The 14,753-nt window shown below is 56.3% G+C and overlaps 1 long non-coding RNA gene across 1 annotated transcript; it reads right to left on the bottom strand.

The window, feature by feature from the left end:
* Nucleotides 1–888: 888 nt before the first annotated feature.
* Nucleotides 889–3,822, bottom strand: LOC140700947 (uncharacterized). Its single transcript, XR_012079708.1, has 3 exons — nt 3,675–3,822; nt 1,466–1,912; nt 889–1,155 (listed from the first exon to the last, which is right to left on the bottom strand). It is a non-coding gene; the product is annotated as an uncharacterized lncRNA (long non-coding RNA).
* Between the last annotated feature and the right edge of the window lie 10,931 nt (nt 3,823–14,753).

Genomic DNA, 14,753 nt, shown 5'->3' with positions numbered 1-14,753 from the left:
CAGCCCAACAGAGAGGTTGGGTCACATGCCCAAGGTCACACAATTAGTAACCAGAAGATGACGGCTTTGAACCTGGTCCACCTGGCTCCAAAGTCTATGGGCTTAGTATCAGAGACCAAGGTCCCAAGACTGTCATGTCTCCCACCCCATCTATTCAATAGCCCCCAACTCTTCTCTCCCACTGGAGAAGCCTGGACTGTGGGGGCTTCACTGAGGAAGAGAGAAATGGAGTTGATGTCTCTCCTTTGGCCTCTTCTCTTGTCTCTTCCCAACGCCCAACCTTCAGAGTGAAATTAAGAGCTGTTGGTAGTAAAAGCCTGGCCTGGTAGTGCTGAGTTAAGAATTTGAGTCCCAGTCCTGTGACCTCCAGTAGGTCCTCCTCTGTAACACAGGATTGCTCTAGTGCATTAATTAGCTAGTCCATTCTTCTACTCACATATTCAGTAAACCTTTATCAAATACCCTCTCGGCCCTGTTGTGAGCCCCGGGGATTCCTCCCAGGGTGCCGGCCAGCCAGGGAGACAGATCACAGGGGCATGGATGGAGGATAAGTAGGTGGCAATGTGGAGGTGAATCCATTTCAACTGAGATCTCAAAGATGAGGGGAAGCCTGTGGGATGGAGAGCTGGGAAGAGCGCTCTAGACTGTGGACAGACTGGAAGCTGGGGGGGCCATGGTGAGAAGGCTGGGTTTTATTCTAAGAGCAGGAAGAAGCCACTGGAGGATAGGAAGCCAGGAGGCATGTGATCTGATTGACTTTTTAGAACTGCCTGGTGTAGGAAGGGGTGGGAGGCGGAAGAGGAACCAAGCGGGTGGAGATGCTGTGGTCCTGTAGGCGGGGCAGTTTCTGCCACACCCTCCTGTCTTCCACTCTGCTTCTTGGCTCGCCTGGGGCTGGCAACTCGGGGTCCGGGTCCCTCCTCCACCCCAGGCTTTAGCAGATGGAAATTACTGTTGCCTTGCACTGGGAGGCAGGGCTGGGGGACCCTGGAGAAACACAAGCCTAATTCCCACCCAGCCCTCTTCACTCCTGGGATCACCTCCTCAACATGCACGTCACGTTTGCACAGACGTTTTGCAGGGCTGCAAGACGGCTAGTTTAATGGCAGTCTTTGGCATCTGAAGAACCCGTGAGCTCAGCTTGGTCTCCCCTGCCTAGAGGGAGAGAGAGGACAGGAATGGAGTGTGGGCAGAATGTGCCAGAAAGCTGCCTTCCCAGGCTCCCCATTTCCTGCTCCCTACTCCAACGCTTTATCCTGATGCTCAGGGCTGTTCAGACTTAAACCTACCCCTCTGGCCCTGCTTCTCTTCCCACAGCTCTGGTTACAGCCAACCAGACAGCAGGAACGTCAGACACTCCCCCATGCCTTTGCTCCACTGCCCTGCCCCACGCTCTTCCCTGTCTCACCACCCCTCTAACCCCCCACCCCCACTGTATCCAATTTCCTGCCCCCCATCTCCGCACCTTCTGTGAGAGGCGGCGAAGTCTCTCCCCACCGCTCCGGTGAGGACTGGACCTCCTCTGGGATGATTGGCCCAAGGCCTCACAGCTCACATGCCAGAGCTGGGATGCACATCAGACCCCCACCCCGAGGCTCACGCAGCCTTGACCATGGGGCACGTCTGCCCCCAGGACCAGCAGCCGGAGCAAGACCATCAGCCACATGAGCGCTCACGGCAGCCACGGTCCTCAGATGGTTCCCAGCATCTCAGAGCGGTTCCCACCCAACCACCCTTCATTTGTTCTTCACTCAGACCCCGTGAGGTGTGTCAGGCAGGGATGGTCAGGCCCACTTGTCAGATGAAGAAACTGAGGCTTGGGGAGGGGAAGCCACTCATCTGGAGCCACTGCTGGGTTGGTGGAGGCAGGAGTAGGGGCCTGGCCGCAGAGCCCAAGAGCACTGGAGAAAAACTGAAGACAGAGATGAAGGTTAAGGTGTGAATCAGGGTGGGCTTCCTGAAAGAGGCAGCCTCAGAGGCTGTCTTGGGAGGACTGAAAGGATGAGGCCCAGAGAGAAAGGAGCTCAGAACTGAGGGGGGAGGTGAGCTCAGGTACAAATGCCAAGAGGAAGGAGGGCAGTTTTCCGTCTGGACTATGAAATATCTGAGGTTGGGGAAGGGGCCTTCGAGTTAGGGCCAAGGTTTTAGTTAAGGGTTGAGACCCTCGGGACTTATCTCTCCTGGAGTGTGTTCTCTCTGCAAGTGTGTGGTACATGAATCCTATGCCGCACCTACTGTGCTGAACAGCTTCATAAATATGAACCGACTCAAACTTTATCTCAGACCTGGAAGTAGGAACTCTTACTAGTGACCATTTTACAGGTGAGGAAATTGAGGTACAGGGAGGTTAAGTCACTAGTTCTGGGTCCCACTGAAGATCTGGACCAGGCTGCTGTGGCCCCAACACCTTCATTCCTAGCCATGATGCTATGGCCACTCCACTCACCCTGCACGCACTCTCCTCCCACCACCCAGGTCCTGGGAGGTCGTATAGTGACAGTTGGAAGATTCCACCTGATAGCCCTGTGTGGTCATCCAGAGGTGTCTACCATCAGCCACATCTGACCATGCAAGTTGGGACAGCAAAGCTGACTGGGAAGATTGGAGACTGAGTATTTGGAGATGGTTCAAGTCCTAGCTTTGCCTTGTAATGGCTGTGTGACATTTAGTGAACTAGTTAACCTCTCTGGGCTGCCCTTTTCTCCTGGGCTCTGCTTTCTGCCTGGTGCCATGGGGAGGTTCAAGTGGATAAGGACACATTTTACACAGCTGAGAGGTGAGAGGGATTATCCTGAGCCTGGTAGCATTGTCACCGTTGAGCAATCCTGGAGCTCAGCAAGAAGCTCTTCTTCCCTCCCCTGGTGCCATTTTTCATGATCCAAATCCCTCAGGAGGCAAGTAAGACAAAGCTATGATTGACTTGTCCTTATCCATATTCCTCCAACTGTTTGCCATTCTCCCTGTGGACTGAGCAAGGAAAACCCATCCCTGCCTCTGAGAGCTCCAAGCCTTCAGGTTCTTTAGAATCCCAGCATGTCAGAGCTGGACTCTGAGGTGCCATCAGGTTCGACCTGTTCCTGTGCAGATGTGGAAATTGAGGTAAATAGTAATAATAATAATAAAAAGCCTGTATCATTGCTTTCAGTTACATACGATGAGAAGAAAATTCACATCAAACTGACTTTAGCACAAAAGGGAGGTATTGTCATTGATAACTAAAAATTCAAAGAGGAGGGTTTCAGGAATGGCCTGATCAAGAGCTCAAGCAATGGCAGTAGGTCTGAGTCTTTTTTTCCCTGCTCTGGTTCTGTCCCATTGGCTCCATCCTCAGACCGAGTGTGGTGGCAAGATGCTGCAGCAGACTTTCTGTCCCCTCAGGTTCAATTTCAGAGGGAGAGAGCAAGTGCTTCAGTCCCAGCATTCCCAGTTAGCGTTTCACTGCACCTCATTGGCTCTTATCAGGCCACGTGGCCATCTTTGAGCCACTAACTGAGGCCAAGTTAATGTAAATCCCTGACCAGCTGGGGCCACCCAGAACCGCAGACTGAGAGTAGAAGGAGAGGGGTACCTTTGATCCCTCTCCAAATCTAGGACTGTTGTTGGAATAAGAGGACATGAGTACTGGGGCAGCAAAGAACTGATGCCCGCTAGAGAGCACAGGCTGGGTGCGTTACCTCCCGCCACAGATGCTGGTTTAAGAACTTGGTATCCATGACCGCAAACCTCACTAGCACGCCGCCAGGTGGGCATCCTCACGGAGGAGAACACTGAAGTCAGACCATGAGGTGACCTACGCGAGGCACACAGCCAGGAAGGGTTCAAAGTCAGCAGCCGAGGTGTCTTTTAGAACAGTTACCATGGCGGGTAGCTGGCGCTCAGTCACAGTGGGGAGCGAGCAGACATTCTAGAACAAGCCCCCCAGCTATCCCACGTGGGCCAGGGCGCTGGGGGTGTGTCCCGCAGGTCCTCACCCCTCGTTGGTGGAAGGCTGCCTGACATGGAAGCCGAGAGGAAGCCTTAGACGGAGACTTCTGGGTGTCTGCCGGAGCATGCTAGTGGTGGGGTCTGGGATGTGGAGGGCTGAGGAGAGGTGCCTGGGACCCGGGCAGCATCTGCTGAGTGTGTGATTCACAGAGGGGGAGGGAGTCTTCCCCTTCCTCTCCAGCCTCGCCTCCCTCTGCCTTCCTGGCCAACCCACCCCACAGAGAAAGAGGGGTTGCCCATCTGAGTCATCAGAGCCACGGTCACTGGGGGACAGGGTTACGTGCTGCAAGGCCGGAGCCCATATAGCCTTTTCCTTATGCTTTCTGCCACTGCCGTGTGGTGGGCAGCTGTGGGCAGGACTCACCTCTCCTTTTCCACTTTGTCCAAATACCCCTGGCTGGGTGAGTTAGGTCAGAGATGGCAAGTGTGGCCCCATGGCCCCCCTCCCTTCTTGAACTTCCTTCCTGCTTGTGGTCACCTACAGGTAAACGAGCCTCAGGACTCACAGAGGAGCAAGGTGGGAGGAGGCCCCATCCAAGCTTTGAGCCTGAGCTAGAAAGGCTGTGAGAGAGCACAGGCCGCACAGAAAGCCCCGGAGCGGAGGGCAAGAGAAACCGTGGACGTGGCACCGCGTGGCCTCGCCGTCGTGGCTGGATTATTGGGAGCCCTTCAGGTGGACTGCCAATTCCAGGTGCTGTGAACCCACAGTATTGAGAACCATCTTGGCCTTGGCACGTGGGCAGCTGTCCCTTTGCTCCCGAGCTCCCAGCTGGAGGGGCTGGGGGCTGTCAGGGCAATGTGACTCTGCGAGGGCCCCTCCTGGTGCTGGGCGCCCCCCCCTTCCCCGACAGCACCCCCTCGTCTCCTCTCCTCTCCAGGTCGGGGCTCTGGACGCACAGACCTCAGCGTGAACCTGGAGGAGCCGTGGGGAGGGAACGGCGGCTCCGCTTTGCTTTCCCTTCTGCTGCCTCAGCCACCTTGTCCTCGTCTGCACATCATGCCCGTGCCCCAGGCTCCTAATTTAAAGGCCTTTTGAATTTTCTAGGTCAGAATTTTTATTGCTTTTGGCCAAAGGCCACTTCAAAATTTACAGAGCGAAGAGTAGGCACAACACGATCTGTGGAGTAAGTTACAGGGCTCAGGACGGAGCGCATGGGGCTGACTCAGGGCTCTGTCTGGACCCACGTCCACTGGCTCTTCCCCGCAGACACGTGGCGTCGGGTGGGCCGTGCTTTCTGTCTCCCAGGTGAGCCCACAGAGCCCGCCTGAGGGTCTCCTGGTGGCCCCAGGGCCCGGGTAGAGCGGGAGGTGCTGCCTGTGGGCGGGGGGCTCAGGGTGCACCGCCTGCTTTGTCCGGTGTGGCCCCGTGCGTTGTGGCTGGAACCAGACCCCTCCGGGCCGCAATGTCCCCATCCAGGACGTGGGGGAGTAACACACCCCGTGTGGCTGGGGTGAGGGTTCCGTGAGGGGATGCAGATGAGGTCTGTGTGACTGGCACACGTCAGCTTCCAGGGACCTGGAACTCAGGGGTTCTGGAACCTTCCATCAGTCCCTGATCTCCTGGTGATGGAAAGTTAGGAAGCAAATATCGGCAGTAATTTTGTCTCTCACTGAACCATGAACCTGGAGCCTAGAGGTGAGGTCCAGGAACTGTACTGGGAGAAAGTGGAGCCACTGGCTCTGGCCCTGACTGACCCGGGCTCCCTCGGGTCTGTGGGGACGTGGGCCCGGTGGCCGGGTCGAGGCCTGGCGTGGACAGAGGGGAATGTGGATGCGGCGGTGAAGCCCTGCTGGGTGGGCGGAGCCACAAACACCGAGGGCTTCCAGATTTCTCCCCGGGGCCCCCAGACTCTAAAGCTGAGGCCTGAGGCCAGGGGCTCCCAGCCCAGCCCCTCAGTCTCACTGAGGAACCAGTGCAATCGAGTCAGCAGGACCCTCCCGACCCAGGAACCCCCAGGGGCGGCACCCATCTCTGCTCTCGGCCCAGGTTTGGGGTCCAGGGGGAGGAACGGTGGGGATGGAGTGGGGTGGGGTGGAGCCCAAGCAAAGGGCAGAGACTGGACAAGTCACCCCAGCTCTGAGTCTCACCTGACACCCCTGAAAAGGGCAGCAGTGGTTCAGGCTGCTGTGAGGGCGGAGGTCTGCCAGGCCTGGCACCGACGGGGAAGACAGGGAGGAGGTTGGAAAGGAGTGAATTAACTGGGACAGTGGTTCCTAGACATTGGAAGTTGGCAGACTCACCCAGGGAAGGAGTTAAATACAGATACTCTGGCCCCACCCCATCCCAGAGATTCTGAGTCCTGGGTCTGGGGAGGTCCTGGGAATCTGCATGTTAACAAGCCCCTCCCTGATTCAGAAGGTTGCTGACCACACTTTGGAGGCCCCGAGGTGTCTTCTTGGGGCTTGGACTGGAATTGGAGGACACTGAGTGGGCCAGGGATCCGGCAGGTGACGGGAGAAAGTGAGAGCAGAGCTCATGGAATGGGGAGAAGAGAGCTTTATTGGAAAGGCTGTGGGATAGGACAGGTGGTCAAGACTAGGGGCAGGTGGGGCCCAGCTCTGGGTGATGTTGGTCACGCATAATTCATGGATCATCTGTGGTTCTGTGTGAGTCGTCCCCTTGAATCTGGATGGGGGTGGTCTTTGGCTGCTTTGACCCAAAGGATATGGTAGAAGTGATGCTGGGCTGGTTTCTGGGCCCAGGCAGCTTCCCCTTCCTGCCTCTTGTAATGATCTCTCTGGCGGAGGTCAGTGTTAGGTGTCTGACTGCTGAGCCATCCCAGGTGACACACATTTGAGGGAAGAAGGAGTCTGGGCCATTGCAGCCCCAGCAGGCATGACAGAGGGAGAACTGAAGCTGGCTGACAACCAGAACCAAGGCCCAGACACACAGCCCCATCGAGCCCTGCGACACTGATAGCCCTGCGGGCCACCCGGCTGCGACCCGCCACTGCAGCGACACCAGCTGTCCTCTGTGTGCCAAATTCCTGACCCTGAAAATTGTGAGCAAAATATAACGGTGGCTGTTTTAAGCCACTGACTTTTAGAGAGGTCTGTCTCACGGAGGTAGAGAACCAGAACGCCTGGGTGAGCCTGGGATTCCATCTGTAAAATGGGGAGATAACACAGCATCGGGGGGGGGGCAGAGTCAGACTCCAGAGGACACCCAAGGTTCAGCTCTGCCACTCAGTAGCCAAGCAGCCTCTGTCAAGGGACTTAAGCCACCTGTAAAGGGAAGTTAATAATAGTGCCCCGTCTCCTGGGGCTATGTGAGGATTAAGCAGTTAATCCATTTGCAGTGCTTAGAACTGTGCTGGCCCGTAGCTCTAACAGACACCAGCTGTGCTTGTCACCCATTGTCACTCTTAGGACTGTAGCAGGCATTAAATAGAGCTTGTGGGAGCCGGGCACCCAGTAAGCACTCACTGTGTGTGCGCTGTTCTTAGTGAGGCTGCACTCATTGATTGAGCAATTACTATGTGCCAGGTACTGGTCCAGGAGCTTGGGGGCACATCAGAAACGAACAGACCAAGATCTGTGTGTGATGGGGGCAGGAGGAAAGGAAGGGGGGTTTGTAAACTTGTGAAGTCCCCCAAGCCACAGTTACATGACTACGCAGACCTTGAGAAAAACAGGGCAGTGGTGAGAGCGTTACTGAGTTGAATTGCCATGAGGCCCAGGGAGGACGTGGCTTGCCCAGGGGACATGCGTGGTGCCCTGAGCCAGGCCGGTCTGCTGCCCAGCCCTGTCTGCCCCAGCACCCTCCGCGACCCTCCAGCAGGGGGAGCAAGCGCCCAGCCAGCCCTCCCTGGGCGGTGTCCTCGAAAATAAACCCTGTTTCTGGTGACCTAAATGAAAAACATATTGCTTGGAAAGTGCTGTTCAAACAGAATCACCCGAACATTTTATCATCAGAGCCGGCGTCTCACGGCGGACATCTGGCGAAGGTGTCAATTGTCATAATTAATTAGACCTTCCCCAGATTCCTGGCACCACAGTCTGTCAGCAGGAGCACCTGCCTCTGCAGCAAGGATGGGGGATGGGGAGGGATTGACTCCATGCTTGGGCACAGCCCCCACCCTCATGCTGCTCTGTGGGGGCAACTCCATCGTGGGGAGGCAGCGCTTAGCCCACGCCCCTCCTTGATGGCTTCTGAGACCTCAGAACAGGCGGTATCTTCAGATAATAATAACCTAAATGTGGCAGTAACAGTGATAACGATCTCACAGGTCTTGTGTGCTGAGCACCTACTATGTGCCTGTTTCTCTGTTCACTGCTGCACCCCAGTGTCTAGAGCAGTGCTGCACCCATTGTAGCAGCTCATCAAAGGATGGGCGAGTGGGAGGCTGGCTGGCTGGGTGGGTGAGTGAATGAATTAGGGAAGGTAGAGGAACTGGGCTATGAGTTCACGCACCCTCTCTGTGGGCTTTGCCAGGGTGATAGCTCGTCCAGGGGAATCTTCTGTAATCTCAGTCACTTCGCAGACCTGGGGGAGGCAGGGCAGTTGCTGGGGCTGAGCTGCCCGATCTGAGAGGCAGACTGGTGGACAGGCAGCATGCCCTGCAGCGTGGCCGGAGGGCAGGGAAGCGCTCAGGGGCTTTGAAACCCAGCACCTGGTGTTCAACCGCCCCACAGAGCTGGGGAGGAGGAAGGATGCGGTGCGAATCAGAGGAGGGGAAGCAGGTCCCAGCTCTACCACCAAACAACCGTGTGACCCTGGGCCTGTCACCTTCCCCAGGGCCTCTTCTTCATGAGTAAACAGCAACCTGTTCTGCTTCCCCCACCCTCCCCCGTCACTGGCTGCTTTGAAGATGAAGGGAGGTGAGGGATGCAGCGGAGCTTTGAGCCTGGGCTCAGCGCTCAGGGTTCCAGGAGGGGAGGCGCTCACTGTGACTCTCCCCTGTGCACACCTGCCACCCATCTGCCAGCAACCCTCTCCCCTCTGCAGGGCTTAATCACGGGACAGCCAGCCAGGCAGGCCCAGAATCTTGAGACTCGAGCTGTTAACTCCTTCCGGGGACAGCCAGTCTCAGCAGCACCAAATGTGGGCAAATGGAGCGGAAGAGGCAGTGCCAGCAGGAGCCAGGAGTCAGGTCTGCCCGCCGGGGGAGGGGGGCAAGGTCGGGGCACAATTCCTCTGGGAGACTCAGTTTCCCTGAGAGTTCTCACTTTACCCCTCTCTCACAAGTCTTTGTTGAGCCCCTGTCACATGATGGGCACCTGTTGGGGGCTGGGGTCTTGTGGGGAGGGAAACAGACATGGCACGGATGTCCTGGAGGTCAGAGATAAGCTGGAAGGACAGAGGTGGATTAATAACCACCCACAACACAGAAATAAATGCCCACAGGGACAGTGTGGTGAGGGATTGGCGGGACCACAGTGGGAGTAACCTTGGGCGAGCCCCTTTTCTCTCTGCACCTCAGTTTCCTCATCTGTAAAAGGGGCCAGTCATACATCCACCCCAAGGGGAGGGTGTGAGGGTGAAATGCAGTCTTACCTGTAAAGCGCTCAGCAGGTGCCTGGCACACAGTAGGTGCCCAGCACTGGTTATTATTATGATTATCATTTTCAGTTTCTTCCTCAGTAGCACTCACATGGGTGGACTAATTACCACTGATTTGCTGGGTGACCTGGGCAAGCCTCTCTCCCCTCTGTCCTCAGTTTCCCCAGCTGAGCGTGGAGTGGGGAGGGGGCTCTCCACTCAGACACTGGGTCAGGCTCCATGTCCATGGCAGGGCCCAGGGATCTGCCCCCAGCCCAGGACTCCCAGAGGAGGACGAGGTCACAGCAGCCACTGACCAGAGGTCACCGGGCTGAGCAGGAGGGATGGAGATGGGGAGTGTTCCCGTCTTCTCTGGAAGCTCTCATTGTCCAAGGGCTGAAACTGGCTCTGGGACCACATCCCCCTCCTTGTCCTTCCTGCCACTCTGCTGCTGCAGCCTCTTCTCAACCCACTGACTGCCAGGCTCTGGCTATGCCGGCTGCATCCTCAGCCTGGCCGCACGGAGTGATTCCAGATGAAAGGCTTGGGCCAGGCTGGAGGGGCCCTTGGACCATTCAGGTGTTTCCCAATTCACAGAGGAGGAAACAGGCCAGAGTGCTGCTAATCCCTGCTCACCATGGTGTCCTAATCCCTTCCACAAAGCACAGCACACAGTAGGTGCTTTAAAAATTATTTTTAAATGGGTTGGTGAATTAATAGATAAGAGAGAGGAGGTTGACTAATCCAGCTGCCCTGCAACCAAAAGGGATCAGAATGAGGTCTCCCAGTTCCACGCCTGCCTCCTCACCCTCGATGTGCCCTTGATGTGGGTACAGCACCTGCCAGTTAACAAAGCCCTTTCACTGTTAACGTTAATATTATATTAATGTGTCTATTGTGTTATCTCTGCCAACTCATGTTTTACAAACTTCAGAATAAGCATCACTGAGCCATTTCACAGATGAGGAAAGAGAGGCTTAGGGGAAGGAATGGACCCACCTGGGCGCAGCTGGGGCTGATGTGGGCTGGGAGGGTGCCTTTTAGAAGCTCTTCATGGTTTTCAAGCGGTGAGACAGAGGCCTCCAGAAAGACCGCCACCCGCCTGCAGAGACACAGTGCATTGCGGCCCAGCTGCCTGCCCCCTCCCACGGTCCGTCGTCAGGGCAGGAAGGTGGCCGGAGCCCGGGCTTCCTGCAGACAGACACCCTTGCTGCTTTCCAGTCCCCGTGGCAGGGCCACTGCTAACTTCCCTGCTCACGGCTGTGCCTGGCTGCCCGGCTGAACAGTGGGGTGCAGTAGGGCAGAGTGCCCTTCTCGCAGGGCAGAGACAGGTACAGAAATGGGACAGGAGCCAGGTGAGGAGACCAAGAAGATCAGAAGGCCAGAGGCCTCCTTCAAGAAGCCTCCTGAACTTGCTCCAGGAGCTCCTCTCCGCCCCTCCCTTAGGGCATGTCTCTGCTTGGTGTTCCCCTGGGTCTGAGCCTGGGGAAGTCACCCCAACCTGGGAGCTCAGAGATGGGGGATGGTCCATCATCGTGGGCTGAAAGTCTGCACCCAGAGCTACATTCCAGGCCGCTTCTAGGTGCAGCGCCGAGTGAGTCAGACAAAAATCCCTTAACTGAAGGGCCTATTGAGCAAATAAACCTACAAATAAATACACGATTACCATTCATGTTATGTGTTCTGAAGGAAAAGAAACAGAATCTTAGGGGGTAAAAACTCATATAGATGGGGAACGGTGGTCAGAGATTCTCTGAGGAGATGGCATCTAATGTGACATCAGGAAGGCAGAGGGCCCTCCAGGTGGAGGAACCACCAGAGCGGGGAGGGGGACGGGAGAGGGGCATGAAGGGTGGGGACCTGATCTGAGAGCAGAGGGAAGGGCTGAAGGGTCTCCAGCCAGGAAATGATGGGGCGATGTTCACACTGTGGGAGGGTGACTCTTTAGAAGGATGGGGAATGGGTGGGGGCAGGCGTGGAAGTGGGGAGACCAGTGGGGAGACCGTGGGAGTCACACAGGCAGGAGGACTGGGCTGAGGTTGGGGTTGGGAGGTGGAGAAGGGGGAGGCACGTCAAATGCAGTTGGTTGAATTGAGAAGAGCGACAAGCGGAGGGGGTGGACGATGGCGACCGTTGAGGGCAAGGGAATGGCGGCAAGCTGCCCCCATCCCTCCAGGACCCCTGTCAGCCGAGGTTCTGGAATCACAGGGGCCCCACCCTCATGTCTGTGGGAGCCCCAGCCCCATATACGACCTGGAAAATGCCGATTCTCCCCACATCGTTTCCTCTCTCGGCCATGGAGTGCTCACCCCTGGAGGGGGTGGAGTGGGGTCAGGAAGGTGGGGGGATGAGGGGCTGGCATCCCTGACTCTGCCCTGATAGGGAGGTGACCTTGGGCAAGACTCTTCTCTCAGAGCCCCCACAGCAGAACGGCTGCCAGAGGGCAAAGGGGTCTGGGTCAGGTGACCCTAGTGAGGCTCTGAGCCGAGGCTTCCAGGGAGGCCCCCAGAGCATCCCCTGCCGGTGGGGCCTCGGCGAGGTGCGAAGGGTTAACATCCAAAATGCTCCAATGGTGCTGCTGGGGCCTGTCTGCCCTGCCTCACCTGTGATTAATTTAGTTTGGTAAAGCGGCATTTATTCTGGAAATTTAATTGTCATTTCTGATGGTAAAGGAATTGAAAAATAAATTGAAACTGTCAGACGATGCATTAGGGTGGGTAATGGAGTGAAGCGGGGGCCGCCCACCTGGCCTCCCCATTGGGCAATTTACGGGCCCAAGAAATTAGCCGAGTTTGTTTCCACAATTGCAGGATCAAGAACCAAGGGTGATAGGGGGAGAGGGGTGGGGACAAAGGATCGGGAGGCGAGAGAGAGGAGAGAGTCCAGCATGGAGGTGGGGGCAGCATTACTGTCACCCGCCCAGCCCTGAGAGGGACAGGGGCCCATCTGTGATGACGCAGGATGCTGGGGGAACAGTGAAGCTGGGGTCCAGGCTCCCTCCTCCCACCGCCAGGCCAGGGGAGGATACTGACAGGGGTCTGGCCTCCCAGGATCTTCTGGAAGCTCTGACCTAGGGCCCACTCATTTGAGGAGGGTAGCCTCCACCTCCCCACAGCTGCCCCTCTGCCTCAGGGCAGGGGGTACCCACCTATAAGAGGGCCCACCTCATGGATGGTCTCTGTCGGGACAGCGTGAGCTCGTGTCTCTGTGAATTTGCAGGGACCGGGTCTCCCTATCAGTTCCTGGGCCCTCTCAGAGGGCTCCTGACCAGGGAGGGCCAGGACCCCCCAGCTGACTGCAGGTTTCTAAAGGCAGGACTGTCTCCTCCAGCAGACTGGGGGCTTCTTGGGGCAGGTCCTTGAATCTCTCCACGGGTTGGTGGCTCCTTAGAGCAGATGTGTGTCTTCTCCCTCAGTGGGGGTTCCTGAAGTCAGGACTGCTCCTCCCCCACCAGCCTGAGGCCTCCCTGAAGGTAGTGGACAAGCCACCCACCTTGGACATCCTGCCTTCATTCCTCTTAACAGGCCGCTGGAGGGTGGAGTCTTTTGAAGTCCCAGCAGTCAGGCTGGTTCTGTGCAGACCGGGCAGGCGTGTGGAGGGGGTATGAGCAGGAAGGTGGAAATGGGGAGGAGGCTGCATGCTGACTCTCAGACTCCTTAGATACAGGGGAAGGTCCTTGTCAGGAGGATCAGGGGCCCAGGGATCATGAGGACAGGCTCCCACTGTGTCCTCCAGGCTGGGAGGTACCAGGAGGGGACAGGACCATTCCCCTGAGCAGGCTTAAAACCCCTTCCTTCCTGATAACTGTAGAGCAGGGAGAGCCCAGCACTGGAGGCAGGAGCTCTGGGTTCCAGCCCAGCTCACTCATTCATTCACCAAGTGTTTCTGGAGCACCTGCTCTGTGCGTGGCACCATGCAGGGCACTGGGGATGCAGCAGCACAGAACAGACAAGACCCTGTCCCACGGAGCTTGCATCCCCTTGGGCGGGGAGGTGGGGGACCTATTAATAAATACACCAGTGAACAAACAAGCAAGAACGTTTCCTAAAGCATTAAATGCCATGATGGAAATAAAGCAGGATGACGTGGTGCAGAGTGCCCGGGGTGGGGGTCCTTTCTCCAGCGGGTCTGGGGAGGCTTTAAGACTTCAGGCTGAGATCTGTGGATTTCAGGGCTTCCCAGGTGTCGAGGATGGTGAATACGAAGACCTCGGCCCCATCTAGGGGTCCTCTGAAGGCTGGGGTGGCCGAGCAGTGGTCCCCGAGGGACTGTGGGGCAGGATGAGGCCGTGGGAGTGGCTGGAGACAGCTGTCATATCATGTGCAACCTCGTGGCTATAGTGAGGACTCGAGTTTATTCTGGAAGCAGCAGAAGCCCCTGGAGGGTTTTAAGCAGGAGAGTGACACAGCCGTGTATGTTTTTATAAGGCTGCACTCGCTGCTGTGGGTAGAGGAAGGTGGAAGGGCAGGAAGGAGCAGGGGCACCTTGCAGGAGCTACTGCAGGTGTCTAGGAGGGAGCTGGGGGCCTGGACCAGGGTGCAGGCAGAGCGGGTGGACAGGAGCCTATGGAGCTCAGACACATCATGGAGGCTGAATCAACAGAACTGGGTGATTAATTTGATATGGGTGCTGGGAAAAGGGGAAACACTGAAGTTCTCAGACTGAACTGGTGGATGGAGGTGTTGTTTGCAGGCAGGGGGAAGGCTTGGGGTGGGTAGGTGTGAGGAAGAGGAAGTTCTCTTTTGGATATGCTGAGTTTGGGCTACTTCCTGGATGCACGTGGGGATCTCAAACATGCCATGGGCACTTGTACTGTGCACCAAATTTTCCTTTTCTCCTCCCAGACATGTGGGATTGCACTCCACTGCCCACTTGAACTTGGACGAGGCTATTGACTTGCTTTACTTAATGAAGTGTTAGTGAAAGTAACATGTACTGGGTGGGAGCTAAAGAATCTGTGCACAGTTCTCCTTGCTCCTTCCTCTTTCTGCTGGAATGATCAGAAGTGTGCCATTCAGGCCCATCAGCTGGAGTCTTAGAGAGAGGATCACGTTGATCAGAAGGTCCAGCCAACCAAGAAGGACAGGTGGCACGAGTGAGGAAGAAGCCGTTGTAGTTTTAAGCCACTGAGATTTGGGGCATGTTTGTTACCACAGCCTAACCTCACCTAACTGGACTGATACAAAGTTCAGAGTCAGTCAAGAACCCAGAGAAGTGCTCCTGTAATTTTGGGAGTCAACAGTGATTGATTTAAAACATTTATTATTATTATTATTATTAATTATTA

This window comes from Vicugna pacos, chromosome 13 (genome assembly GCF_048564905.1).
Source record: "Vicugna pacos chromosome 13, VicPac4, whole genome shotgun sequence".
In the NCBI taxonomy this organism is placed as follows: Eukaryota; Metazoa; Chordata; class Mammalia; order Artiodactyla; family Camelidae; genus Vicugna; species Vicugna pacos.
The sequence above is the reverse complement of the archived record's forward strand: the minus strand, read 5'-3'. Positions and strand labels throughout refer to the sequence as shown.